The 26,876-nt window shown below is 45.3% G+C and overlaps 1 protein-coding gene across 1 annotated transcript in view; it reads right to left on the bottom strand.

The window, feature by feature from the left end:
- The window catches only part of LOC135222831 (vesicle-trafficking protein SEC22b-like), a 93,827-nt gene that overhangs the window by 24,647 nt on the left and 42,304 nt on the right, over nucleotides 1-26,876 (bottom strand). The gene's annotated exons all lie outside the window — the stretch shown is intronic.

The raw sequence follows: 26,876 nt of genomic DNA, 5'->3' as shown, positions 1-26,876 counted from the left end.
TAATATTACAATTATCAAGAAGGAAATTTTATATTTGCATCTAATTACAGGTTATAAAGTAACCTATACCTGTGCCACATGTAGACTGAACTTTCAGCAAAGTAGTAACTCTCCCAAGGTAAAAATGACATTTTTATAATAATATAAAGTTTCACTTATACTTACCCGGTGGTTACATATAGCTGTCGTCTCCTGACGTCACGGCAGAATTTGAAATTCGCGGTAGCGCTAATGGTTTGACAGGTGATCCCTCTACTCCTGCCCTCTACCGGGTACTGGGAACCATTCCAACAATAAATCAGAAGTTTCATGCCTACCTGTCCATATGAGGGGAGGAGGGCGGGCTTCGTTATGTAACCACCAGGTAAGTATAAGTGAAACTTTATATTATTATAAAAATGTCATTTTCACTTATATAACTTACCCGGTGGTTACATATGGCTGATTGACATATTTAGGTGGTGGGACAATGGCAGCTAAAATAACAACTGTTGGAATTATCCGAAGATATAGGTTCCTTACCTTTAAAGACCGCTGACTCAGTGGTTACTGCCTCTGTAGTCTGCTGGCCTTTATTGTACCGACAGGATATATGGATCTGTGTGTCGGACACAATAATAAGTACTTGCCGTTGAGGACGTGACCCTAACGGACAAGACTATAATGCCCCTGCTCAGGGCGCAGTACAAATCACCACAAAATACAATGAAAAACGAAGGATCACCACACCCGGTTAAGAAATACACCAAGACATTAAAAGACTGAAAGATACTCAAAAAACCCCTGTATCTTCAGACAACCTTAAAAATACAAAAAACATAATCAAGGAGAAAAGTTAGTGAGGATGGGATACATCCTTCTCTCCCTCACCCAATACCGTGTCAGTCACAATGAATGGCCCCAATGTACTGCAATTTTCATATGTGGTTTGCAAATCTGTCAGATAATGAGATGCGAAGACAGAATTGCTTCTCCAATATGTAGATTTAATAATGTCTTTCAAAGACAGATTACGTCTAAAGGCCATAGACGTAGACACTGCTCTAATTTCATGAGCTTTGACTCTAAACACTTTGATATCTGAGTCCTGACATTGTCCGTGTGCCTCAGAAATCAAATTCCTTAAAAAGAAGGAGAGCGCATTTTTAGAAAGAGGCCGAGAAGGATCTTTCACTGAACACCACAGGTTATCACTCTTACCTCTTATACCTTTGGTCCTTTGCACATAATGTCTAAGTGCTCTTACTGGACAGAGAAGACATTCAGGCTCATTAGGCCCCACTAACTCCGAAATGTTCTTTATAGTGAAAGAACGAGGCCAAGGACGTGAGGGATTTTCATTCTTAGCCAAAAAACCCAGCATTGATGAGCAAATGGCATTGCCCTTAGCAAATCCAACTCTCTTATCAATAGCATGCAGCTCACTGATTCTTCTAGCTGATGGTAAAGCACAAAGAAAAAGTCTTTCTAGTCAGATCTCTAAAAGAACTAGAGGAGATCGGTTCGAATCTATCTGACATCAGCCATTTAAGAACTACATCCAGGTTCCAAGCTACTGTTCTTGACTCCTTTGTCTTGGTCGTATCAAAGGAACAAATCAGGTCTGAGAGGTCTTGATTATTAGAAATGTCTAATCCTCGATGTCTGAACACAGAAGACAACATAGCTCTATAACCCCTAATCGTCTGGGTAGAAAGCTTCTTATTCTCACAAAGAAAAAGAAGGAAGTTAGCTAACTGAGCTATAGAGGTCTTAGAAGACGAAATTCCTTCTTCTTTGCACCAAGCTCTGAATTGGACCCACTTAGCTTGGTACACTCGATCAGAGGATTCTCTTCTGGGTCTAGCAATAGCCCTTGAAGCTCTCTTTGAAAATCCTCTCTTTCTGAGGAGATGCTCGACAGTCTGAAGGCGACTAGTCGAAGAGCGGACAAGTTGTGATGGAACCTCAGAAAGTGGGGCTGTCTGAGTAGATCCTTCCTTAACGGTAACTCTCTCGGAAAGTCCGTCAACAGCAGTAGTAGGTCCGGAAACCATTCCCTGGCTGGCCAAAAGGGGGCTATCAGTCATCCTGACATTCTGATGACCTCTGAACTTTGTCAGAACTAGTCTTAGCATTTTGAAAGGCGGAAAGGCATAAAGATCCAGATTTGACCAGTCCAGAAGCATGGCATCCACTGTAAATGCCTCCTCGTCTGGAACTGGGGAGCAATGCAGTGGTAGACGAGCTGTCTTGTTTGTGGCGAAGAGATCCAACTGAGGACATCACCAAATCCCCCAAAGCTTCTTGCATATTTGAGGATGTAGCGTCCACTCTGTGGAGAGGGCTTGCCCTCTCCTGCTGAGAATGTCCGCCTTTACATTCTTCGAGCCTTGAATAAATCTTGTGCTCAAGACAACCTTGTTCTCTTTCGCCCAAATGAGTAGGTCTCTCGCTGCCTCGCACAGAGAGAACGAGTGTGTCCCCCCCTGTTTTTTGATGTAAGAGAGAGCCGTGGTGTTGTCTGCTTGAACCAGCACTACTTTCCCTCTTACCTCTGTCTTGAAGTGCATTAGAGCCAAATGAATCGCCTTCAACTCTTTTAGATTTATGTGCCAGCTTCTCTGATGAATCTGCCAAAGTCCCGACACTTCCTTTCTCCCCAGAGTAGCTCCCCACCCTTTGTCCGATGCGTCTGACAAGAGCGTAAGGTTGGGGCTCAACTGGCTTAGAGACAAGCCTTCCTCTAGCCTTCCTTCTGATTTCCACCAAAGGAGGTCCTGCTTGATCCCTTCCGAGATGGGGAACACGAAGGAGTCTGGGAACTTCTTCCTTTGCCACTTCTGTTTCAAGTAAAATTGAAGTGGTCTCATGTTGAGCCTGCCCAGACTTACAAATTGTTCTATTGAGGCCAAGGTTCCTAAAAGGCTCATCCACTGATTCGCCGAGCAAGTTTGTCTGACGAGAAATTCGTCTATCTTGTTCAGGCAAGAGTTGATCCTTTGGAGAGACGGAAAAGCCTGAAAAAGAACTGAATTCAGTCTCACTCCTAAATAAACTATCTCCTGAGAAGGAGTGAGACACGACTTTTCCTTGTTTTTACTAACAAACCTAGGCTGTCGGTCAGCCTTAAAGTCTTTTGTAGGTCCTCCACACACTTCTGTCTGGAACTTGCCCTGAGAAGCCAATCGTCTAGATACATGGAGATTCGTATCCTGTCCAGATGAAGCCACTTTGCTACTGACGACAGAACTCTGGTGAACACTTGTGGAGCTGTCGACAGGCCGAAGCAGAGGGCCCTGAACTGATAAATGCGGCCCTGGAACACGAATCTCAGGAGTCTTCTCGATTCCGAATGAATCGAAATATGAAAATAGGCGTCCTGAAGGTCTATGGAAACCATCCAATCTCCTGGATGAAGCACTGCTAACCCTACCGACTGGGTCGTTTCCATAGAAAAACTTCGTCTTCAGGACAAAGACGTTCAGGGCACTGTCGTCCAACACCGGTCTCCAACCCCCCGTGGCCTTCTTTACCAGGAAAAGGCGATTGTAAAATCCTGGTTCCTGAGGAGAGTCCACTAACTCTATGGCCCTCTTTGCCAGTAAGGCGAGAACTTCTTGATGGAGGGCGGCAAATTTTTTGGAGTTCTCCGAGTAAGCTGATAAATCCACAGGAAATTCTGTGAGAGGGGGGTGCTTGATGAACGGAATGGTGTATCCTTCCTTCAGGACCTGGACTGTCCAAGGATCCGCTCTGAGATGAAACCAGGTCTGCCAGAAAAGGTGTAATCTGGCTCCTACTGCTGTGTGGAGGACTACGGGCCTACTTCTTGATGGAAGAGGGAGTGGTTTTAGACGAGGCACTACCTCTCCCACGAAACCTGGAGAAAGATCGAACGGGAGCTCTCCCTCGAAATGGTTTAGGAGCTTCCGTGTAGGGAGCACTCCGAGAAGCAGAAAGAACCGGAGCTATCTCCCTGGGCTTCTTCACTGACTGTGATAAAAGATCCTGGGTCGCTTTCTGTGTTAAAGATTGAGCGATCTCACTCACAATCTCTTGCGGAAAAAGGTGCTTCTTGTCCAAAGGAGAGAAGAGCAAGGCAGACTTCTGGTTCGATGAGACCCCTTTCGACAAGGAGCACCAAATCTGTCTCTTCTTCAATACTCCAAAGGCGAAAATGGCAGCGAGCTCCGAAGCTCCATCACAGATGCCTTTATCGATGCAATCCAGTACAGAGGCAAAATCCTTCAACTGCTCCTCCGAAAGTCCAAGATCCAGTTCATTTGCCGAAAAGAAAATCTTAGCAGTATTAAGGGCTGATCTACGCGAAGAGTCCACAAGACTAGAAAAGTCTCCCTGAGCGGAGGCAGTCACACCCAGGGAAAAAACTTCTCGTGTCATACCAGACACGGCTCCTAGACGAAAGTCTCGAAGGGGGAAGACAGAAAACATTTTTCCCCTGTTCCCTCTTCTCCAAAAGCCAAGCGTTAACTTTCTTGATAGCTTTCTTAGCCGAAATCGAGGCGCCGAGACGCGTGAACGAGGACGAGGAGTCAGGCTTACTGTCCTTTTTCCACTGAGAACTAGGAGAAACTGGAACGGAAGGCGCAAAAGAATCCCCAAAGTTGTCAACGAAGGATCGTAAAAGGAGCTTATACCCCGACAAATGCTTGTCTTTTTCTGTAAGTACTTCTCCTTCTTCCTCCAAATCCGAAGCTTCCTTCGACGAAACTGGCGAACATTCCATCGGAAGAGGAATCCTGTTCGGCGAAGTCACACCCTGATGCGCCCGAGGACGGTGCGAGAAAGCAGGAGAAGACGTCTGAGCCTGTACTGAGACGAATACGGGTGGCTGAGCTGGCGGCTGCGTTGGCGGCTGAGCTGGCGGCTGCGCTGGCGGCTGAGCTGGCAGCTGAGGTGGCGCTCGAGCGAGAGCCTGACGTGGCGCCATAGACGGAGTCAGGAAAGGAGTCCGACCAGGCGCCTGAAGCGGCGTCTGAAGAGGAGTCACATGGAGAGTCTGAGCCTGAAGAGGCGACTGGAAAGGAGCCTGTGAAGAGGACTGCACAGTAGTCTGCGGAAGATGTAAGGCGGTCAGGAGCGCATTCGGGGACGAAAGAGACTTGCCAAAAAGCTCCAAAATACTGCCTAACTTGGCATTCATCTGTTCAAACACCGAAGGTTGAGGATCCACCGACGTAGAAGGCGCGGGAGGAGTAGAAGGATGAGCCACAAACACGTCTGGAGCCGCAGGAGTTATTGCTTGAGGAGGCTCTGGAGAAGGCTCCGAAGGAGTGTGCGTGTTCGGCTTCTCCACTTCTATGAGAGAAGGGCGATAAATCGAAACCGCCGGAGAAAAGGCTTCAGGCTCCTCCCAAAAACTACAAGAAGGTTTGGCAGCCGTGGCGGCTGCCAAACCTTCTTGGGAACCGCAGCAGGCGAAACATCGCGAGACCTTTTCAGCGGTCTAGAAGTCTTATTATGCCAACCTCTATAAGAGGAAACATCTGAACTAGAGTCGCTTGACGAAAAACACTTCCTCGCAACACCTTTCCAATGGTGAGCGACAGCATCCTGGGATACCGCTACAGGATTGCTTGAGGGGGCGACTGCTCGGGAGCAGATCCAGCTCGCCTCCCTTACGGTTTTTCGGACATGGCCTCCTCCCAGGATCTGGGGAGTTTGACAGGGGCCTAGACCTAGGAGAACAAACGGGCCAAACAGCCACCTCCTCCACTACACTTGCACTAAGTAACTTATCACACTTTAAGTACCACTTCTTGCACTGTCTCACCCATTTTCTGCATAGTGGTGAGGAAAGAGACAAATTTCGAGTCCATATCGGCTAGTAATACTGACACGGGAATCGGGATCGGGAGATACAGAGTCGAGGGCAGGAGAAACAACTACGGGGTTAATAGGAGCAGGATTAAACCAGAATTCCAGATGGAATATCCTGGCTACTCACTGACTTAGAAGAAGATCTCTGTGAAGCCTTTCTGATTCTATCTTTTTCTAACTTTCTCATATACTTTCCCAGTGCCTTCCACTCCTGAGATGTTAGAGACTTACATTCTTCACACGTATTCTCAAAAGAACATTCACGTCCCCTACAACTTACACAAGTAGAATGAGGATCAATGAAGCTTTAAGAGTCTAGTCTTACACCCACTACTACACACCCTATACTGAATAGAGCCGTGTCAGACATCGTGAAAAATTCAAAATAATTCCTAAAAAGGACAACAATATCAAAACCAAAATAACTATAGCGCTAGCAAAAAGATCAGTAAAATGATGTTATTATGATATAACAAAGTTTCATGTATACTTACCTGGCAGGTATATATATAGCTATATTCTCTGTTCGCACTGGCAGAATTTTCAAAACTCGCGGCAACCGCTAGATCACTGGTAGTTCAGGTGATCGCCACCCACCCGTTCCCGTGGGGCTGGTGCTCGGAATCATTCCCATTTTCGTCAGATTTTTTCTCTGAACCCTGTCTCCTGAGGGGAGGTGGGTGGGAATTTAATTATATATACCTGCCAGGTAAGTATACATGAAACTTTGTTATATCATAATAACATCATTTTCATGTATGACACTTACCTGGCAGGTATATATATAGCTGATTGACACATTTGGAGGTGGGTCAAAGACAGCAACATTGTAAGAGTTTTAAAATTTAAAATAAATCCCAAATACTCTTAGATTCCATACCTGCTAAGGTAGCTGACTTCATAAATCCTGCCTCTTAGCCTGCTAAACCTTAGTAGCTCCCAACTAGGACATGACCTAATAGTTGATTGAAGCTAAATACAAGGGTCTGACAACTGGACGGGACCAATTTGTGACAGGAAAACCCTAGCCCTCTCTTACCACGGGCATTCATGCTAGGATAAGTTAGACCACCTGAACCACACACAAAGCTAACATAACACACTACACTTCACAGACTGAAGAGGAAATAACCCTCTCAGACAACCATAAAAACAACACCACATAATTAAACATACCTAGCATGTTAGTAAGTTATGGGGTGGAACTCCTTTGCCCAATACTGCTCCTGAGGATACATAAGGGCCCCACGTTTGACAGTTGTCAAATGTTGTTTTTGTGACGTTTCTAAGGTAATAATGACACGCAAACACTGAATTAGTTCTCCAAAACGTCGTTTCAATGATATCTTTGAGGGCCATATTTTTCTTTTAATGCCAAAGGAAGTAGCTACTGCTCTCACTTCGTGCGCCTTAACCTTAAGGATGCCGAAATTTTCTTCTTGGCATAACATATGTGATTCTTTAATCAGTTCCCTGAGGAAAAAGGCAATAGCATTTTTGGTCATTGCTCTGCTAGGGTCCTTCACAGAGCACCACAGTGATTCTGAAGTTCCTCTAATATTATTGGTTTTCTCTATATATAGCGCAAAGACTTACTGGACAGAGAACTCTCTCTTGTTCCTGTCCTACCAAATCTGAAAGACCCATAATCTCAAAAGACCTTGGCCAGGGATGAGCTGGATTCTCGTTCTTGGCCAAGGAAAACCTCCTGAAACGAGCAAACTGCCTTGTCATGCTTCCAGCCAACATGTTTGCTAATTGCTTGCAGCTCACTAACCCTTTTAGCTGTGGCCAAGGCACCACCAAAAAGATGGTCTTTTATCGAGATATCTCTAAACGAAGCTTGATCCATCGGTTCGAACTTATTAGTTCCTAAGAATTTCAGGACCACATCGAGATTCCAGGAAGGTGTTCTGTATCGGTGTTTCCTTCCTTGTTCCAAAGACCTTATGAGGTCTCTTCAGATCAAGATTATTGGTAATATCTAAACCTCTGTGTCTAAATACTGAGGCCAACATACTACGATATCCTTTAATCGTCTGAGTTGACAACCCTACTTCCTTCTTTAAATATAAAAGGAAGTCGGCAATTTGGGTCACAAGAGGTACTGGATGAAGAAATCTTCCGACTCGTCTTGCACCACTTACGAAAGATTTTCCACTTCGCCTGGTACACCTTAATAGTCGAGGCTCTTCTTGCTCCGGCCACAGCTCTGGCCGCCTCTCTAGAAAACCCCCCTCGCTCTGACAAGTCTTTTCATAGTCTGAAAGCAGTCAGACCCAGAGCGAGGGTGTTCTTGTGGTACTGTTGAAGTGAGGCTGTTTGAGTAGATCTACTCTTGCTGGAAGTGTTCTTGGTACATCTACTGTCCATTCCAGTACCTCTGTGAACCACTCTCGGGCCGGCCAGTAGGGAGCTATGAGAGTCATTCTCGTCCCTTGACTCTCCCTGAATTTCTTCAAAACCTTTCCTAATATCTTGAACGGGGGAAGGGGAAAGGCGTACACATCTAGCCCCGTCCAATCTAGAAGAAAGGCGTCTACTGCGACTGCTTGACGGTCTGGGACTGGAGAGCAATAAGTCGTCAATCTCTTTGTCATTGCGTCGCAAACAAGTCCACCACTGGACGACCCCATAATTTTCCACAGACTCTGGCATACTTCTAGATAAGAGTCCATTCTGTTGACAGAAGTTGACCTTCCCTGCTCAACAGGTCCGCTCTCACATTCTTCTCCCCTTGAATGAACCTGGTGAGAAGGGTTACGTTTTCCTTCTCTGCCCATAGAAGGATCTCCTCCCGCCAACTTGCAAAGAGAGACTGAATGCGTTCCCCCTTGCTTGCGGATGTAACACAGACCAGCTGTGTGGTATTGTCCGTGTTGACCCGCACCGCCTTGTTGCGGATCACCGCGTTGAACTCTTTCAAAGCCAAGAAAATCGCCATCAGTTCCTTCCTGTTTATATGCCAAGACGCTTCCCTCCTTGCTCCAGCGACCTGACACTTCTTGAGGGCGAGAGTCGCTCCCCAGCCTGCGTCCGACGCGTCTGAAAACAATACAAGGTCTGGGCTCTTCTGCTGGAGCGACGCTCCCTCCGCTAACTTCCCCCGGAGTTAGCCACCAAAGTAATTCCTCTTTGATCTTGCGAGGAATTCGAAACAGGAAGGAATCCGGTTGCGATTTTCTTGGCCAGACTTGGTTCAAAAATATTTGCAAGGGTCTCATGTGAAGCCTTCCTAGAGAAACGAACCGTTCCAGTGACGAGAGAGTCCCCAGTAAGCTCATCCACTCTCGTGCAGAGCATTGTTCTTTCTCTAGAAAGGCTTGTACTTTTTTTCCGGATGCACTGAGCCTGCCTGTCGGGAGATGGAAAACCCGCCCAGGAAAAGAAAAGTCGCTGAGGAAATCATCGAACCTCCCCCAAAGTAACTAGCTCCTGATTGGGGATCAGATTCGACTTTTCTAAGTTCACCAAGCGGGCACCATCCAGACTATAATTCGTTCGTTAATGCCACGTCATTCTTAAGTCCTCCAGACATTGTCTTCTTGATTGGGCTCTTATGAGCCAATCGTCTAGGTATAGAACACTCTTATCCCTAGAATATGTAGCCACTTCGCCACGCTTGACAATCACTCTTGTAAAAACTTGTGGGGCTGTGCACAGTCCGAAGCAGAGGGCTTTGAACTGAAAGACCCTGTTCTGGATCACAAAATCTTAAGACTACTTCCTGGATCCTGCATGAATTGGGATATGAAAATATGCGTCTTGAAGGTCCAGGGTAACCATCCAGTCCCCTGGACGTACCGCTGCCAGTACTGAATCGGTCGTCTCCATAGTAAATTTTGTCTTCTCCACAAATAAGTTGAGTTGACTTACGTCCAGTACTGGTCTCCATCCCCCGAGGATTTCACTACTAAGAAAAGCCGGTTGCAAAATCCCGGGGATAAGTGATCCAGAACAGGTTCTATTGCTCCTTTCCTGAGCATAGAAAGTACTTGCTCTTGTAGTGCTTCTTGTTTCCCTGGATCGCTTGTAGTGAGCTCCAAGCTCTCTTGGCGATGTCGAAAGAAGTGGTTTCTTCAGAAAAAAGGGATCTTGTAACCTTCCTTGGCTACCGTGACGACCAAGGATCTGCTCCCTTTTCTTGCCCAAATCTCCCAAAACTTCTGGAGTCTGGTCCCCAACTGATGTCTGAAGGACTTGTTCTTCATTGTTTATTACTGGGTTTCGAACCCTCTTGGAAGGAGCTCTTCTTCCTCTGAAGGAAGGACGAGAAAAGAACTTGCCTCGAAAGGGCTGACTAGCCTGTCTTGACTCCTCTTACCACTTTGGTGGGTACACAAATTTCCTTACCGAAGACGTTTTAAAGGTCCTTCTGAGTCAGGGAAGCGAAATATCCTTGATAAGATCCGAAGGAAATAACTGATCCGAGAGTGGGGAAAAAACCAATTCGGATTTCTGGGCGTTAGAAACGCCCTTTGCAGCAAAAGAGCACAGGAGTGACCTCTTCTTTAAAACTCCTGCGGTGAAAAGCGAAGCTAACTCATTCGCCCCATCCCTTAGGCTTTGTCCATGCAGGACATAATACTGCTTGGAAGTGGCGAAGCAGTTGATTCCTTATCTTCCACGGTTCGTCCCAGAGCCCCCAAGGACCAATCAAGAAAATTGAAAACCTCGAATGTCCGGAAAATACCTTTCAAGAGATGATCTAACTCTGATGACGTCCACCAAACTTTAGCTGAATTCAAAGCATGTCTGCGGGAACTGTCAACAATGTTGGAAAAATCCCCCTGGGAGGAGGCAGGAACTCCCAGGCCGAGACTTTCCCCCGTCGCATACCAGATTCCGGACTTCGATGCCAATTTGGCTGGAGGGAAGGAGAAAGAAGTCTTGCCCGCTTCCCTCTTATCTTTCAACCACGTATCGATCCTTTGAAGAGCCTTCTTAGCTGTAATTGAAAGCTTCATCTTCAAAAACGATGACTTCTTCGGTGTTTTATTCTTGGAGAATTGAGAAAGGGGTGACATCGGAGCTGAAGGCTGAAATTCCCCTTCAAAAACTGACAAAAGGCAATCAGTTAACTTCTTGTAGTCTGAAGAAGGTGTTTCACCATCTTTCTCTTCTTCAGACGCAAAGTCTTCCATCTCCTCTTCTGCCGAAGAAACATCTTGTAATCCAAGGTCTTGCTGCTGAACATCTTCTCTAACCTCTCGGGAAGAAGAAGGCTCCTGCCGCCTGCGTCCTGCGTCCTTCTGAGATACGTCGACAAAACGTGAATCCGCTCCGAGATTGCGTCCTGTCCCGGTAACTTGCGTCCTACACGAGAATCCGAAGTGCGATGAGGAGGAGGCAAACAATCATGCGTCCTTTTGGAGGACTTGACGGGGAGGGACGCGTCCTTACGTCTCGTAGGAGGATGTTTCGTTGTTTTCCCACGATTTAACTAGATCGGCTAACCTTCCTTGCATTTCTTTAAGAAAGTCCTTAGCTCTGTTTTTTTTTTCCTGACGGGATGCCTGAGCATGCGGGGAACGAAGACGAGAAGCTCGAACCTGAGGTCTACGAGAAGGAGAAGATACAGGAGAAACTGCCCAGGATGCAGAAGGAGGGCTCCTATCAGGCGAACCGCCGTCTAAATGAAGTCTTGCGTCCTGCCTTGAACGAAAAGTTCTCCTCCTTTTAACCGGAACCACGTCTTCATCGTCACTAGATGAGAAAATCTCGGGGCTACTCCACCGCTCTTGAGCGTCAAGTTCATCCTGAGATGACGTAGGTCTATGCGTCCTCTTCAGCGGACGCGATTCTTCCGCATAACGTCGATACCTGCCTGACGCAGACTATCGGTAGAAGAAAAACACTTCCCAGTGTCGCCTTTTCTATGGCGCACTGCTGCAGCCTGGGACGCAACAGGACTGCCTGAAGGGACGACTGATCGTAAGGGAACCCCTCTCGCCTCCCTTCGACTGTCGACATGCCTTCTCCCTTGGGTCTGGGAGCTTGGCAGAGGCCTAGGTCTAGGAGCACGAGAGAGACGATCAGCCGCCCCCTCCACTACACTGACACTCTCAAAAGTACCCACCCACTTTGTCTGTAAGACTCTGAATCTGATTGCCCATTGACGCAAGGGCGGCAAACACTTTCACCATAATTAGGATCCTCAGAAACAGCAGCAGGCGCAGGTTAGAAACCTGATTGAGAAGGATCTACAACTTCTACTTCGGAAGGAGGGGGAGAAAATAACAGAAGCATTCAAGGCCTTACTAGAAGAGCCTGACCTCTCACTCCGAGATACCGATCTCCTTACTCTATCCTTTCTAGTCTCTCAACTATTTAGTGAAAGTCTTCCATTCCTTCTCATTTAAACTTTCACACTTTCATTACATCTTTATTAATTAACACCACACCCCTCTCTTACACTTCTACATCTTGGAGGGTTTCTACCGAGGTTTCGGCCAGTCTCACCTGCCCACCCTTCTTTCACACACACTCTAAATACTAAACCAGAATCAGGGACATTATAAGAATTCCAAACGCGATTGCCAATCCAACTTTCCAATACGATACCCCAATAATCCATCAAAGTACAGCGAAAGTCAGCTACGAGTTCGAAATTCTAGCAGGGAACCCACAACGATGTTGCCGGTTCGGCTGGCAGAAAAAATCTGACGAAAATGGGAATGATTTCCGAGCACCAGCGCCACGGGAACGGGGTGGCGATCACCTGAACTACCAGTGATCTAGCGGTTGCCGCGAGTTTTGAAAATTCTGCCAGTGCGAACAGAGAAGAATAGCTATATATATACCTGCCAGGTAAGTGTCATACATGAAACTCAAGGTACATCACCAAAAGGAGAAAACCAGATGATCAAATCCAAATTCCAACCAGACAGAGGAACCATGTTATCGGTTCCGACGGCAGGAAATTTCTGATTTATTGTTGGAATGGTTCCCGGTACCCCGGTAGAGCGGGAGTAGAGGGATCACCTGTCAAACCATTAGCGGTACCACGAATTTCAAATTCTGCCATGACGTCAGGAGACGACAGCTATATGTAACCACCGGGTAAGTTATATAAGTGAAATATGAATATTTTGAAAGGCAATAGGGGGCATAAGCTAGGATATAAAAATCCTTTAAAGTTAATGTACCTCGCCTACACTAGAAATGAATGAAAAGATTCACTAATGATAATATCCATTAATACCAACATACATCTGAATTTCAAATGTGCCTATACTCTGTTTTTTCCATCTGTCCATCCGCCTGTGGTGGTCACACATGGTAACACTGCATCCTGGGCTTTAAATAGTTACGCTATGTGTAAGTTTTAGGTAAATAAAAGGATATCTGAGTGTACATTTGCAACTGAAAAGTATGATATTGTTATGATACAATAAAGTTTTATGCATACTTACCTGGCAGGTATATATATAGCTTATCCTCTTGTCGCACTGGCAGAATTTCAAACTCGCGGCAACCGCTAGTACACTGGTTAGTTCAGGTGATGGCCACCCCGTTCCTGTGGCGCTGGTGCTCGGAACCATTCTCGTTTTCTTCAGATTTTCTCTGAGGCCCTGTCTCCTGAGGGGAGGTGAGGGCGGGAATTTAATTATATATACCTGCCAGGTAAGTATGCATAAAACTTTATTGTATCATAACAATATCATTTTTTATACATGACAAACTTACCTGGCAGGTATATATATAGCTGATTGCACATTTGGAGGTGGGTCATAGACAGCAACATCGTCATAATTCAAAAATTAAACTAAATTTTTAAAATTACTATTAGGTTCCTTACCTGCTAAGGTAGCTGGGACTTGCGTAGGTCGTGCCTCTTAGCCTGCTAAACCTTAGTAGCTCTCAACTAGGATGTGACCTGTTTGTTGAGAAAGCTAATAACAAGTGTCTGACAACTGGACATGACCTATCTGCTGACAGAGAACCCTAGCCCTCATTTACCACGGGCATTCATGCTAGGAAAGTTAGTCACCTGAACCACACACAATCACTATAACAAAATACTACACCAAAAAACTGAGCAGGTAATAACCTTCTCAGACAACCATAAAACACTATAACCTAATTAAAATAATAGCCTAGCATGTTAGTAGGTTATGGGGTAAGAAAAACTCCTTTGCCCAGTACTGTACCTGAGGATACGTACGGGCCTAACGTTTGACAATTATCAAAAGTTGTCTTCACGTCTCTTAGGTAATGCGAGGCAAAGACCGAATTTGTCCTCCAAAACGTAGAATCTATAATGTCCTTGAGGGCTAAATTTTTTCTGAATGCCAAGGACGTAGCTACCGCTCTCACCTCGTGAGCTTTAACCTTAAGCAGCCGAAGCATTCTTCCTGGCAAAGCAAATGTGCTTCCTTAATGACTTCTCTTACGAAAAAAGCCATAGCATTCTTAGAATACGTCTAGTAGGATCTTTGACAGAACACCAGAGAGAACCTGAAGTCCCCCTAATGCTTCTTGTTCTTTCTACGTAATAACGTAAAGCTCTACTGGGCAAAGAACCCTTTCCTGTTCTTGACCTACTAGATCAGCCAGTCCTGCAATCTCAAATGACCTTGGCCACGGATGCGAAGGATTCTCATTCTTGGCTAAGAATTCCTCTTGAAATGAACAAACTGCTTTGTTGCGCTTCCATCCTACTTGTTTGTTAATAGCTTGCAGCTCGCTAATCCTTTTAGCTGTAGATAGGACTACCAAGAAAATAGTCTTCTTCGTTAGCTCTCGCACAAAGAAAGCACTGTCCATAGGTTCAAACCTATCCGTTTCTAAGAATTTGAGAACGACATCCAAATTCCAAGAAGGAGCTCTGCAATGTCGATCCTTCTTCGTATTAAAAGATCTGAGAAGATCTCTAAGATCTGCGTCATTGGACAGATCTAAACCTCTGTGCCTAAACACTACAGACAACATACATTTATAACCTTTAATGGTTTGATTTGCCAAACCCACTTCCTTCTTCAGATACAGAAGGAAATCTGCAATTTGGGTCACAGAGGTACTGGATGAAGAAATCTTCCGATTCTTACACCATTTGCGGAAGTTCTCCCACTTCGACTGGTACACTTTGATAGTTGAAGGTCTTCGTGCTCTCGCAACTGCCTTCGCTGCTTCTCTAGAAAACCCCCTCGCTCTGACAAGTCTTTCGATAGTCTGAACGCAGTCAGACCCACGGCGAGGGTGTTCTTGTGCAACCTGTCGAAGTGGGGTTGTTTGAGAAGATCTACTCTCGTGGGTAGACTTCTCGGAGAATCCACTGTCCATTCCAGTACCTCTGTGAACCATGTTTGGGCCGGCCAGTATGGAGCTATTAGAGTCAGCCTTGTTCCTTGACTTTCTCTGAATTTCTTCATTACCCTTCCTTAAATCTTGAACGGGGGAAATGCGTACGCGTCTAGCCCGTCCAATCTTAGTAGGAAGGCATCTACTGCGACTGCAAGAGGGTCCGGGACTGGAGAACAGTAATTCGGTAACCTCTTCGTCGCTGCGGTAGCGAAAAGATCCACCACTGGCCTGCCCCAAAGCTTCCACAGCCTCTGGCATACTTGATGATGCAAGATCCACTCCGTGGAAAGCACTTGTCCCTCCCTGCTCAACAGGTCCGCTCTGACGTTCTTCTCCCCTTGAATGAACCTGGTGAGCAGGGTGACCTTTTCTCTCTCCGACCACAGAAGAATCTCTTTCGTCAAGTTGCAAAGAGAAAACGAGTGGGTCCCTCCTTGTTTTCGTATGTATGCCAGAGCTGTGGTATTGTCCGCGTTGATCTGCACCACTTTGCCGCTGATCCACGGTCTGAACACTTTCAGAGCCAAGAAGATCGCCATCAGTTTCCTTCCTGTTTATGTGCCAAGCTTTCTCTTCTTCGTTCCAAAGGCCTGACTCCTCTCGAGGGCCCAGCGTCGCTCCCCAGCCTGCGTCTGACGCGTCGGAAAATAATATCAGGTCTGGGTTCCTCTGCTGGAGTGACATACCCTCTGCTAACCTTCCCGGGGCTAGCCACCACTTTAATTCCTCCTTTATCTTTAAAGGAATTGGAAACAGGAAGGAATCTGGTTGCAATCTTCTTGGCAAGAACTTTTCGTTCAGAAAGAACTGTAAGGGCCTCATGTGAAGTCTCCCTAGGGAAATGAACCGCTCTAACGAAGAGTGTGTCCCCAGCAGGCTCATCCACTCTCTCGCCGAGCATTGGTCTTTCGATAGGAATTCTTGCACTTTCCGGAAGGCACATGGTCTGCCTTTCGGTGACGGAAAAGCCCGAAAAGTCACTGAGGATATCAGAATCCCCAAATAAACTAGCTCCTGTGTGGGGATCAGATGTGACTTTTTCAGGTTCACCATCAGACCCAGCTGCTTTGTTAAATCCAATGAGGTCCGTGTCCTCCAGACATTGCCTGCTTTGATTGTGCTCTTATGAGCCAATCGTCCAAGTAGAGAGACTCTGACTCCTAACAAATGAAGCCACTTCGCCACGTTCGCCATCATCCTTGTAAAGATTTGAGGGGCCGTGCAAAGCCCGAAGCAAAGGGCTCTGAATTGATATATCTTGTCCTGGATCACGAATCTCAAATATTTCCTGGACCTTGGATGAATCGGAATATGGAAATACGCATCCTGAAGGTCCAGCGTTACCATCCAGTCCCCTGGTCGTACCGCTGCCAGTACTGAATCGTTCGTCTCCATCGTAAACTTGGTCTTTTCTATGAACAAGTTTAGCTGACTTACGTCCAGTACTGGCCTCCAACCTCCTGATGACTTCGGTACCAGAAAAAGACGGTTGTAAAAACCTGGGGATTCGTGATCCAGAACAGGTTCTATGGCTCCCTTCTCTAACATACTGACAACTTGATGCCAAAGAGCCTCTCTCTTCTCTAAATCGATGTAATGAGCCCCTAGGGCTCTCGGAGCTGTAGCGAGAGGTGGTTTCTTTAGGAAGGGGATCTTGTAGCCTTCCTTCGCTACACTTACAGACCAAGGATCCGCTCCTCTGTTTTGCCAGACTTCCCAGAAGTCTAAAAGTCTGGCCCCAACACACGTCTGGAGGACTTCTAACTCATTGTTTTGGTGAGGTTTTCGAACCTCTTTTGGCCGGAACTCTTTTTCCTCTAAAGGTGTCGGGAAAAAGTCCTACCCTGAAAGGGCTGCTGTGCTGTCCTTGTTTCCTTCGGTGTCTTCTTCACTACCTTAGAGGGTAAATACTTCCTTACTGAAGATGTCAGCAGGTCCTGTGTAGCCTTCTGAGTAAGGGAAAGTGCGATATCCTTAATGATATCTTGTGGAAAAAGCTGTCCTGAAAGTGGGGAGAACATCAACTCCGACTTTTGCACGTTCAAGACTCCTTTCGCAGTGAACGAGCACAAAAGATACCTTTTCTTTAAAATACCTGCTGTAAACAGTGAAGCAAGTTCATTAGCTCCATTCCTCAAGGCTTTATCCATACAGGACATGATACTTCTAGGTAAATCCGAGTCTGAAGAATCTCCCATCTCTGAAGTCCTAGCCAATGCACCCAACGACCAATCAAGAAAATTAAAAACTTCAAAAGTCCGATAAATACCCTTTAGCAAATGGTCGAACTCTGAAGAAGAATCCACCACCACTTTGGCTGCGTGTAAGGCATGCCTACGGGAGCTGTCCATCTATATTAGAAAAGTCTCCTGGGAAGGAGGCGGAAATTCCCGGCCAAGACTTTCCCCCGTAGTGTACCAAACACCAGACTTCGAAGCCAATTTGGCCGGAGGGAAAGCAAAAGAAGTCTTCCCCGACTCTCTCTTCTCCTTCAACCACTCATTAATACGTTGAAGGGCTTTCTTCGCTGAAATCGACAAGGTCATTTTCAAAAAAGATTTCTTGGGTGCTTTCGTCTTCGAAAATTGAGATAGAGGAGATAGCGGGGCTGAAGGTTGAAAATCTCCTTCAAACAATGAAAGGAGGCACTCGGTTAGCTTCTTGTAGTCCGAGGAAGGAGCTTCCACATTCTTGTCCTCTTCCGAAAACTCAACAAAGTCTTCCTCCTGAGAAGAAATATCCTGAAATCCAAGATCCTGATGACCCTCCATAGCGGGATCCTTATCCACAGTTTGCCTGCGGAGAGCGAATGCGGAACTGCCTCCTTGTAAAACCCTTCTCTTCCTTGTTGGGGAAAGATGTTTCACATGCTGCCGCCTGCGTCCTGCGTCCTCTGTAACGTTTGCGTCCACCATGCGTCCATCACTCTTCCTCTTGCGTTCTGCAGTGTCGGAGATTCGTCCTTCCTATAGGACACACTGCGTCCTGGGTTACGAGAAGATCCCGCCTGAGAACGAGGAGGCAACTGTACGTCCTGCGTCCTCTTGGAGGACTTAACCGGGAGAGACGAGTCCTTACGTCTAGCCGAAGGTTGTTCGGGCTTTTCCCATGATTTAACAATCACTGCCAATTTCTCCTGCATGTCCCGCAGAACTTCCTTAGTCTCCGCTTCCTTACGAGACTCCTGAGGCGGAGGAGATCGAGGACGCACTGGGGCTAAAACTGAGAGGCGAGCGATCCTGAGTCTACGCAGCGGAGTTTCTCTAATAGGGGAAACGCCGCTCACCGCACGGCTAGTCACCTCTAAAGGACGAGAAATCCTCTTCCTCTTGATAGGGATTGCTTCTTCATCCTCCGATGAAAAAATCTCAGGGCTACTCCAACCTTCTTGTTCAAAAACCCTTTCATCCTGTGACGAGGTCGGCATGTATGACCTCTTGAGAGGACGCGATACTTCCCACAAACGCCTACTCCTTCCTGAAAAGTCAAAACTATCCGACGAATAAATGCACTTCCCAGTATCGCCCTTTCTATGGCGTACTGCTGCAGCCTGGGACGCAACAACAGGACTGCCTGAAGGGACGACTGATCGAGAGTAAACCCCTCTCGCCTCCCTTCGACTGTCGACATGCCTTCTCCCTTGGGTCTGGGAGCTTGACAGAGGTCTAGGTCTAGGACACGAGAGGGACGATCAGGCGCCCCCTCCACAACACTGTCATTAAACACTTCCACTTTGTCCGTTAACCGTTTAATCTGATCTCCCATGGACGCAAGGGCAGCGAACACTTTCACAATTTGTGGATCAGTAGTATCCTCAGATACAGCAACGGGCGCAGGAGAAACCTGAGGGGAAGGTGCTACATCTACATGTGAATGAGCTGGAGAAGACACAGGCAAAGATTCATTCATAGGTTTACTCGAAGAACCAGATCTCTCACTTCTAGAAAATCTGATCTTCTCCACCCGAACTTCTTTTTCTAGTCTTTCTACATACTTAAACAAGGAGCCATTCCACTCTTTCTTTCCAGTTCAGGCACTCACATTCATTGCACCTATTGTCGCCCACGTACATACAAACTCTCGACACTTCTTACATACAGTATGGGGATCTACCGATGATTTCGGCAGTCTCACTTTACACCCTTCTTTCACACAAACTCTAAACACTACCCTGAATCAGACATACTAATGCAAGATCAATTGCGATTGCCAAGCTAACTTCGTGAATACGATACCAATATCCAAAAAGTCAGTCAACGAGCAGGAAATTCTATCAGAGAACCAACAACGATGTTGCCGGTTCGGCTGGCAGAGAAAATCTGAGGAAAACGGGAATGGTTCCGAGCACCAGCGCCACGGGAACGGGGTGGCCATCACCTGAACTACCAGTGTACTAGCGGCTGCCGCGAGTTTTGAAATTCTGCCAGTGCGACAAGAGGATAAGCTATATATATACCTGCCAGGTAAGTGTCATGCATAAAATTTAATAATTTACTGTATGCGAATTACACCGTTAATATTCGAAATAGGATATTATTTAAAGCCCGGGATACAGTGTTACCATGTGCAAAGACCACAGGCGGATGGAAAGATGGAAAAAAACAGAGTATAGTCAAAAGTTACATTCCAACCTACCCTCACTTATCTGATGGTGCAGCATCCAACAAGATTAATAACTTTCCCCCTTGGGTGTCCTCTTGGCCTTCCTACATTCATTCTCTTATTACAAATAGCTAAAATTTTCCAAAGCTTCCACTCCAGAAAGGTTAGAGATCTTGAAAATCAATTGGTACAACTTTGTAGTAACAAGTCACAAATGGAAATAATTACACCTTACTAGAACTCGGTGGCTTAAGGATTGGATGTCCCCCTCTCTTATAGCCCAGTATAGCTCACATAATGGACTGACAGCATACATATGATGGAAGTAACACTGCTGGACCATTGTATGGTAACTGGAATTAGTGGGGTGAAAAGCTATACATGCCATATTCATTCAACTCTAATAACAAAAACATAGACATGTTTAAATCAACACTGATAACTGGTTACTGCAACAATGATTGAGCAATAAAAGCCCATAACTCGTCTAATTTCAACCTCATAATTATATTTGAAAACTGCTAACAACTTAAGGCAAATATATTTTCTTATTAAGAAAGAAAATGGAAATTACATATTTTTACAAATATAAATGCATAATATTTGAAATAAATGCAGGTGCATAAAATTTTCAGTCAGTGTGGTTTCATGGCTGTTAACAAATTATCTTTTTGAACATTCCTTATGACTGACCTCATCTCGTAGAGGAATAATAAACAAATGCAGTAATTGTTCCAACTAAAACGACTGTTTAAATAAACATCCCCTCTCTCCTAGTAAGTTATCTCTCACTCCAGTTGGTTGTTTTCCCTACGGGGAACAACCGACCAGACTAACGGATCCAGTTTCTACCGCGTGTGAAGCCACCCTCCGAAAAAGTACTTTAACACGTCCTGACACCAGAGGTGGGCATCAGTCACAAGTTGTTGGTGGTGAAAGCAGGAGCTCGAAAACTCTACTCTCCTTTCGAAGTGTAAGTGTTTTCTCCAAAGCTAGAAATTAAGGTCATATTTTGAGATTAAACAGAGGCTAATGAAAGTCTGGCTCTACATAGTGCACACATACCTCCATGACGATGTCAAAATTTTTACTTACAACTCCGAATATTTAGAAGATTGACGCCATCTCGATGATTGCAGAATCGCGTGTCAATAACCTTCCCATTCCATGTGATAAATCCGCACACCACTTGTACCCATAAACGCTGGGGCACTTTCTTCACAAAAATTGTAAACAATGACTTCCAACCACGACTTTAATAAGAGAACTACAATTTTTGGTAGAAGAAGAAGCGTGCACTAGATAATTATTTAAATAAATAGTTAAACGGCACTATAAGGTCATGAATTGCACAAATGTTTAACATATTCATGATTATTAATTTGAAAATATTCGTTGTGGAAACAGTAACTAGATTCCTGACTCAAATATCAACAGTTTTGTGTGAAAAAGATTTTTGGTAGAAGAAAAAGAAGCGTGCACTAGATAATTATTTAAATAAATAGTTAAACGGGACTACGTATAAGGTCATGAATTGCACAAATTTTTTATATATTCATGATTATTAATTTGAAAATATTCGTTGTTGAAAAAGTAACTAAATTCCTTACTCAAATATCAACAGTTTTGCTTGTGAACAGTACCTATGCCATTCTTTGCACTCTTCAATTATCAGTGTTGCCAACTGGTGTGTGTGTACCCTCCAAACTGGGTATAAGACTTACACAAAACTGGGGAAATAAGTGAAATTAGCATATCTATTTGTAGTATATATACATATTAGAGCAGTTTCATCATTATTGCATTACTATGACAACTAGAATTAATGGAAAGTTTGTAAATGCATCCGCGTATGTGTGAAGCTCCACTAGATTGGCAACGATGAGTCATTTTGCTGTCGTCTGCTCGTATCTACTTTAGAAATAGTATCTGTAATTTATCGGGGTTAATTTGGTTGCAAAAAAGGGATAATAGACATGAATTAAATAAACATTTTGAAGTAACAAAGTAAAGTTAAACTAAATAATGAGTAAAGTAAACAATTAAGGGAATAAAGCTTTGCACCTCAAAAACCATGTACTCGTGTGCTGCCCGCAACTGTGTTTGTGGAGTGAGTGCTTAGGAACCCCAGAACCGCAACGTAGTTCAAGTGCAATTTGGAGTGAATTAAGACCAAAACATGTATAATTACAATCAAATAAGCACTATGGACTTACAGTTGGTAGGCTAGGACTGAAAGTAGGACTAGGGTCCATATAAAAGAACCTAACAAGGTAACCTAACCAACAAGGAACATGCATGCATGAAAACTGGGTCGGTAGGGCTCCAATAGGCTACGAAGCGAGAACACGTGCTCGATAAAATCCCCCGTGTTGGGAACGAAGAAAACGCTCAATAAATGCATCATAGATAATAAAATAACGATACTGCTAAGAAATAATCGAGCTCACCCGGTATGGGAGACCGCGTGAGACATGAAACAAGGACACACAAAGGAGCGAGCCGCTGTGGTGGAGCGGGGCCGGTGCCGCATGGGCCGCCGACTCATAAAAACATAAATAATTCGGTTAAACGTGCCAAGGGCAGCCCCTAAATAGTGTCAACTATAATAGCAGTATTTAACTTGGATGCAGAAACAGCTTGACGTTCCATGTTGAAAAATAAGGGTTCCAAAGCGAGAACACAACACAGCAAAGAAAAACGCATGCGCAGCGTGGTCATGCTATCAAAGGAATGACGTCAGAGGCGCTAGCCGTAACGGTAGCGAGTAGTGAGCCTTAGGTCGGCTCCTCTCTAGTTGAGGTTTTTTGATGTAGGAAGAGGCTAAATGGAAAAGGACCTGTGGTAGTGGTTTCACTCGCTCCAGAAACCATACCGACACCTTATAATAAAGGTGAGCGAGCCAGAATAATTTGGCATTTCAAATTTAGCTTTTCTCTGGTATTATAGCAATATTTTACCTTAGAAATAGTGCTAAAGGAACCTATTTCACTGGGCGACACAGGTCCTTTGCCCAGAAATAGATTTTTCCTGCGGCAAAATCCTTTATGTATGCTAACATTGTTCAAATGAGTGCTGGGAAGGCTGGGAAAGATGGTGGCTCCTCTGCGCTTACGAACGGCACCTCACACGGGTGCCACCATAGTGGATTTCAAAACTGCTTTGAAAATGACATTTTTATAATAATATAAAGTTTCACTTATACTTACCCGGTGGTTACATCTAGCTGTCGTCTCCTGACGTCACGGCAGAATTTGAAATTGGGGTAGTGCTAATGGTTTGACAGGTGATCCCTCTACTCCTGCCCTCTACCGGGTACCAGAAAACATTCCAGCAATAAGTCAGAAGTTTCATGCCTACCTGTCTATATGAGGGGAGGAGGGCGGGCTTCGTTATGTAACCACCGGGTAAGTATAAGTGAAACTTTATATTATTATAAAAATGTCATTTTCACTTATATAACTTACCCGGTGGTTAAATCTAGCTGATTGGACACATTTAGGTTGTGGGACAATGGCCAGTAAAATAACAACTGTTGGAATTATAGAAGATATAGGTTCCTTACCTGTTAAAAGGACCGCTGACCTCAGTGGTTTACGCCTCTGTAGTCTGCTGGCCTTTATTGTACGACCAGGTATATATAGATCCGTGTGCCGGACACAATAATTACTTGCCGTTGAGGACGTGACCCTAACGGACAAGACTATAATGCCCCTGCTCAGGGCGCAGTACAAATCACCAAAAAACACAATGAAAAACGAGGGATCACCACACCCGGTTAAGAAATACACCAAGACATTAAAAGACTGAAAGATACTCAAAAAACTCCCTGTATCTTCAGACAACCTTAAAAATAAAAAACCATAATCAAGGAGAAAAGTTAGTGAGAATGGGATACATCCTTCTCTCCCTCACCCAATACCGTGTCAGTCACAATGAATGGCCCAATGTACTGCAATTTTCATATGTGGTTTGCAAATCTGTCAGATAATGAGATGCAAAGACAGAATTGCTTCTCCAATTAGTAGATTTAATAATGTCTTTCAAAGACAGATTACGTCTAACGCCATAGACGTAGACACTGCTCTAATTTCATGAGCTTTGACTCTAAACACTTTGATATCTGAGTCCTGACATTGTCCGTGTGCCTCAGAAATCAAATTCCTTAAAAAGAAGGAGAGCGCATTTTTAGAAAGAGGACGAGAAGGATCTTTCACTGCACCACAGGTTATCACTCTACCTTCTTATACCTTTGGTCCTTTGCACATAACGTCTAAGAGCTCTCACTGGACAGAAAAAGACATTCAGGCTCATTAGGCCCCACTACCTCCGAAATGTTCTTTATACCTGAGAAAGAACGAGGCCAAGGAACGGGCGTGAGGGATTTCCATTCTTAGCCAAAAAACCCAGCATTGATGAGCAAATGGCATTGCCCTTAGCAAATCCAACTCTCTTATCAATAGCATGTAGCTCACTGATTCTTCTAGCTGATGGTAAAGCACAAAGAAAAAGTCTTTCTAGTCAGATCTCTAAAAGAACTAGAGGAGATGGTTCGAATCTATCGGACATCAGCCATTTGAGAACTACATCCAGGTTCCAAGCTACTGTTCTTGACTTCTTTGTCTTGGTCGTATCAAAGGAACGAATCAGGTCTGAGAGGTCTTGATTATTAGAAATGTCTAATCCTCGATGTCTGAACACAGAAGACAACATAGCTCTATAACCCCTAATCGTCTGGTAGAAAGCTTCTTATTCTCACAAAGAAAAAGAAGGAAGTTAGCTAACTGAGGCTATAGAGGTCTTAGAGACGAAATTCCTTCTTCTTTGCACCAAGCTCTGAATTGGACCCACTTAGCTTGGTACACTCGATCAAGAGGATTCTCTTCTGGGTCTAGCAATAGCCCTTGAAGCTCTCTTTGAAAATCCTCTCTTTCTGAGGAGATGCTCGACAGTCTGAAGGGCGACTAGTCGAAGAGTGGACAAGTTGTGATGAACCTCAGAAAGTGGGGAGGGGCCTGTCTGAGTAGATCCTTCCTTAACGGTAACTCTCTCGGAAAGTCCGTCAACAGCAGTAGTAGGTCCGGAAACCATTCCCTGGCCGGCCAAAAGGGGGCTATCAGTCATCCTGACATTCTGATGACCTCTGAACTTTGTCAGAACTAGTCTTAGCATTTTGAAAGGCGGAAAGGCATAAAGATCCAGATTTGACCAGTCCAGAAGCATGGCATCCACTGTAAACGCCTCCTCATCTGGAACTGGGGAGCAATACAGTGGTAGACGAGCCGTCTTGTTCGTGGCGAAGAGATCCAAATGAGGACAACCCCAAATCCCACCCCCAAAGCTTCTTGCATATTTGAGGATGTAAAGTCCACTCTGTGGAGAGGACTTGTCCTCTCCTGCTGAGAATGTCCACCTTGACATTCTTCGAGCCTTGAATAAATCTTGTGCTCAAGACAACCTTGTTCTCTTTCGCCCGAAACTGAGTGAGGTCTCTTCGCTGCCTCGCACAGAGAGAACGAGTGTGTCCCCCCCTGTTTTTTGATGTAAGAGAGCCGTTGGTGTTGTCTGCTTGAACCAGCACTACTTTCCCTCTTACCTCTGTCTGGAAGTGCAATAGAGCCAAAATGAACCGCCTTCAACTCTTTCAGATTTATGTGCCAGCTTCTCTGATGAATCTGCCAAAGTCCCGACACTTCCTTTCTCCCCAGAGTAGCTCCCCACCCCTTGTCCGATGCGTCTGACAAGAGCGTAAGGTTTATTGGGCTCAACTGGCTTAGAGACAAGCCTTCCTCTAGCCTTCCTTCTGATTTCCACCAAAGGAGGTCCTGCTTGATCCCTTCCGAGATGGGGAACACAGAAGGAGTCTGGGAACTTCTTCCTTTGTCCACTTCTGTTTCAAGTAAAAATTGAAGTGGTCTCATGTTGAGCCTGCCCAGACTTACAAATTGTTTCTATCGAGGCCAAGGTTCCTAAAAGGCTCATCCACTGATTCGCCGAGCAAGTTTGTCTGACATGAAATTCGTCTATCTTGTTCAGCCAAGAGTCGATCCTTTGGAGAGACGGAAAAGCCTGAAAAAGAACTGAATTCAGTCTCACTCCTAAATAAACTATCTCCTGAGAAGGAGTGAGACACGACTTTTCCTTGTTTACTAACAAACCTAGGTTGTCCGTCAGCCTTAAAGTCTTTTGTAGGTCCTCCACACACTTCTGTCTGGAACTTGCCCTGAGAAGCCAATCGTCTAGATACATGGAGATTCGTATCCCGTCAGATGAAGCCACTTTCCTACTGACGACAGAACTCTGGTGAACACTGTTGGAGCTGTCGACAGGCCGAAACAGAGGGTCCTGAACTGATAAATGCAGCCCTGGAACATGAATCTCAGGAATCTTCTCGATTCCGAATGAATCGAAATATGAAAATAGGCGTCCTGAAGTCTATGGAAACCATCCAATCTCCTGGATGAAGCGCTGCTATACCGACTGGGTCGTTTCCATAGAAAACTTTGTCTTCAGGACAAAGACGTTCAGGGCACTGACGTCCAACACCGGTCTCCAACCCCCCGCGGCCTTCTTTACCAGGAAAGGCATTGAAACTATCCCTCCGTGAGGAGAGTCCACTAATCTATGGCCCTCTTTGCCAGTAAGGCAAGAACTTCTTGATGGAGGGCGGCAAATTTTTTTGGAGTTCTCCGAGTAAGCTGATAAAATCCACAGGAAATTCTGTGAGAGGGGGATGCTTGATGAACGGAATGTGTATCCATCCTTCAGAACTGGACCGTCCAAGGATCCGCCTCCGAGATGAAACCAGGTCTGCCAGAAAGGTGTAATCTGGCTCCTACTGCTGTGTGGAGGACTACGGGCCTACTTCTTGATGGAAGAGGGAGTGGTTTTAGATGAGGCTCTACCTCTCCCCCCCACGAAACCTGGAGAAAGATCGAATGGGAGCTCTCCCTCGAACAAATGGTTTAGGAGCTTCCGTGTAGGGAGCACTCCGAGAAGCAGAAAGAACCGGAGCTATCTCCCTGGGCTTCTTCACTGACTGTGATAAAAAGATCCTGGGTCGCTTTCTGTGTTAAAGATTGAGCGATCTCACTCACAATCTCTTGCGGAAAAAGGTGCTTCTTGTCCAAAGGAGAGAAGAGCAG

The sequence above is a fragment of the Macrobrachium nipponense genome, chromosome 20 (assembly GCF_015104395.2).
Source record: "Macrobrachium nipponense isolate FS-2020 chromosome 20, ASM1510439v2, whole genome shotgun sequence".
NCBI classification, from domain to species: Eukaryota; Metazoa; Arthropoda; class Malacostraca; order Decapoda; family Palaemonidae; genus Macrobrachium; species Macrobrachium nipponense.
This window is presented reverse-complemented; position numbering and strand designations above follow the sequence as displayed.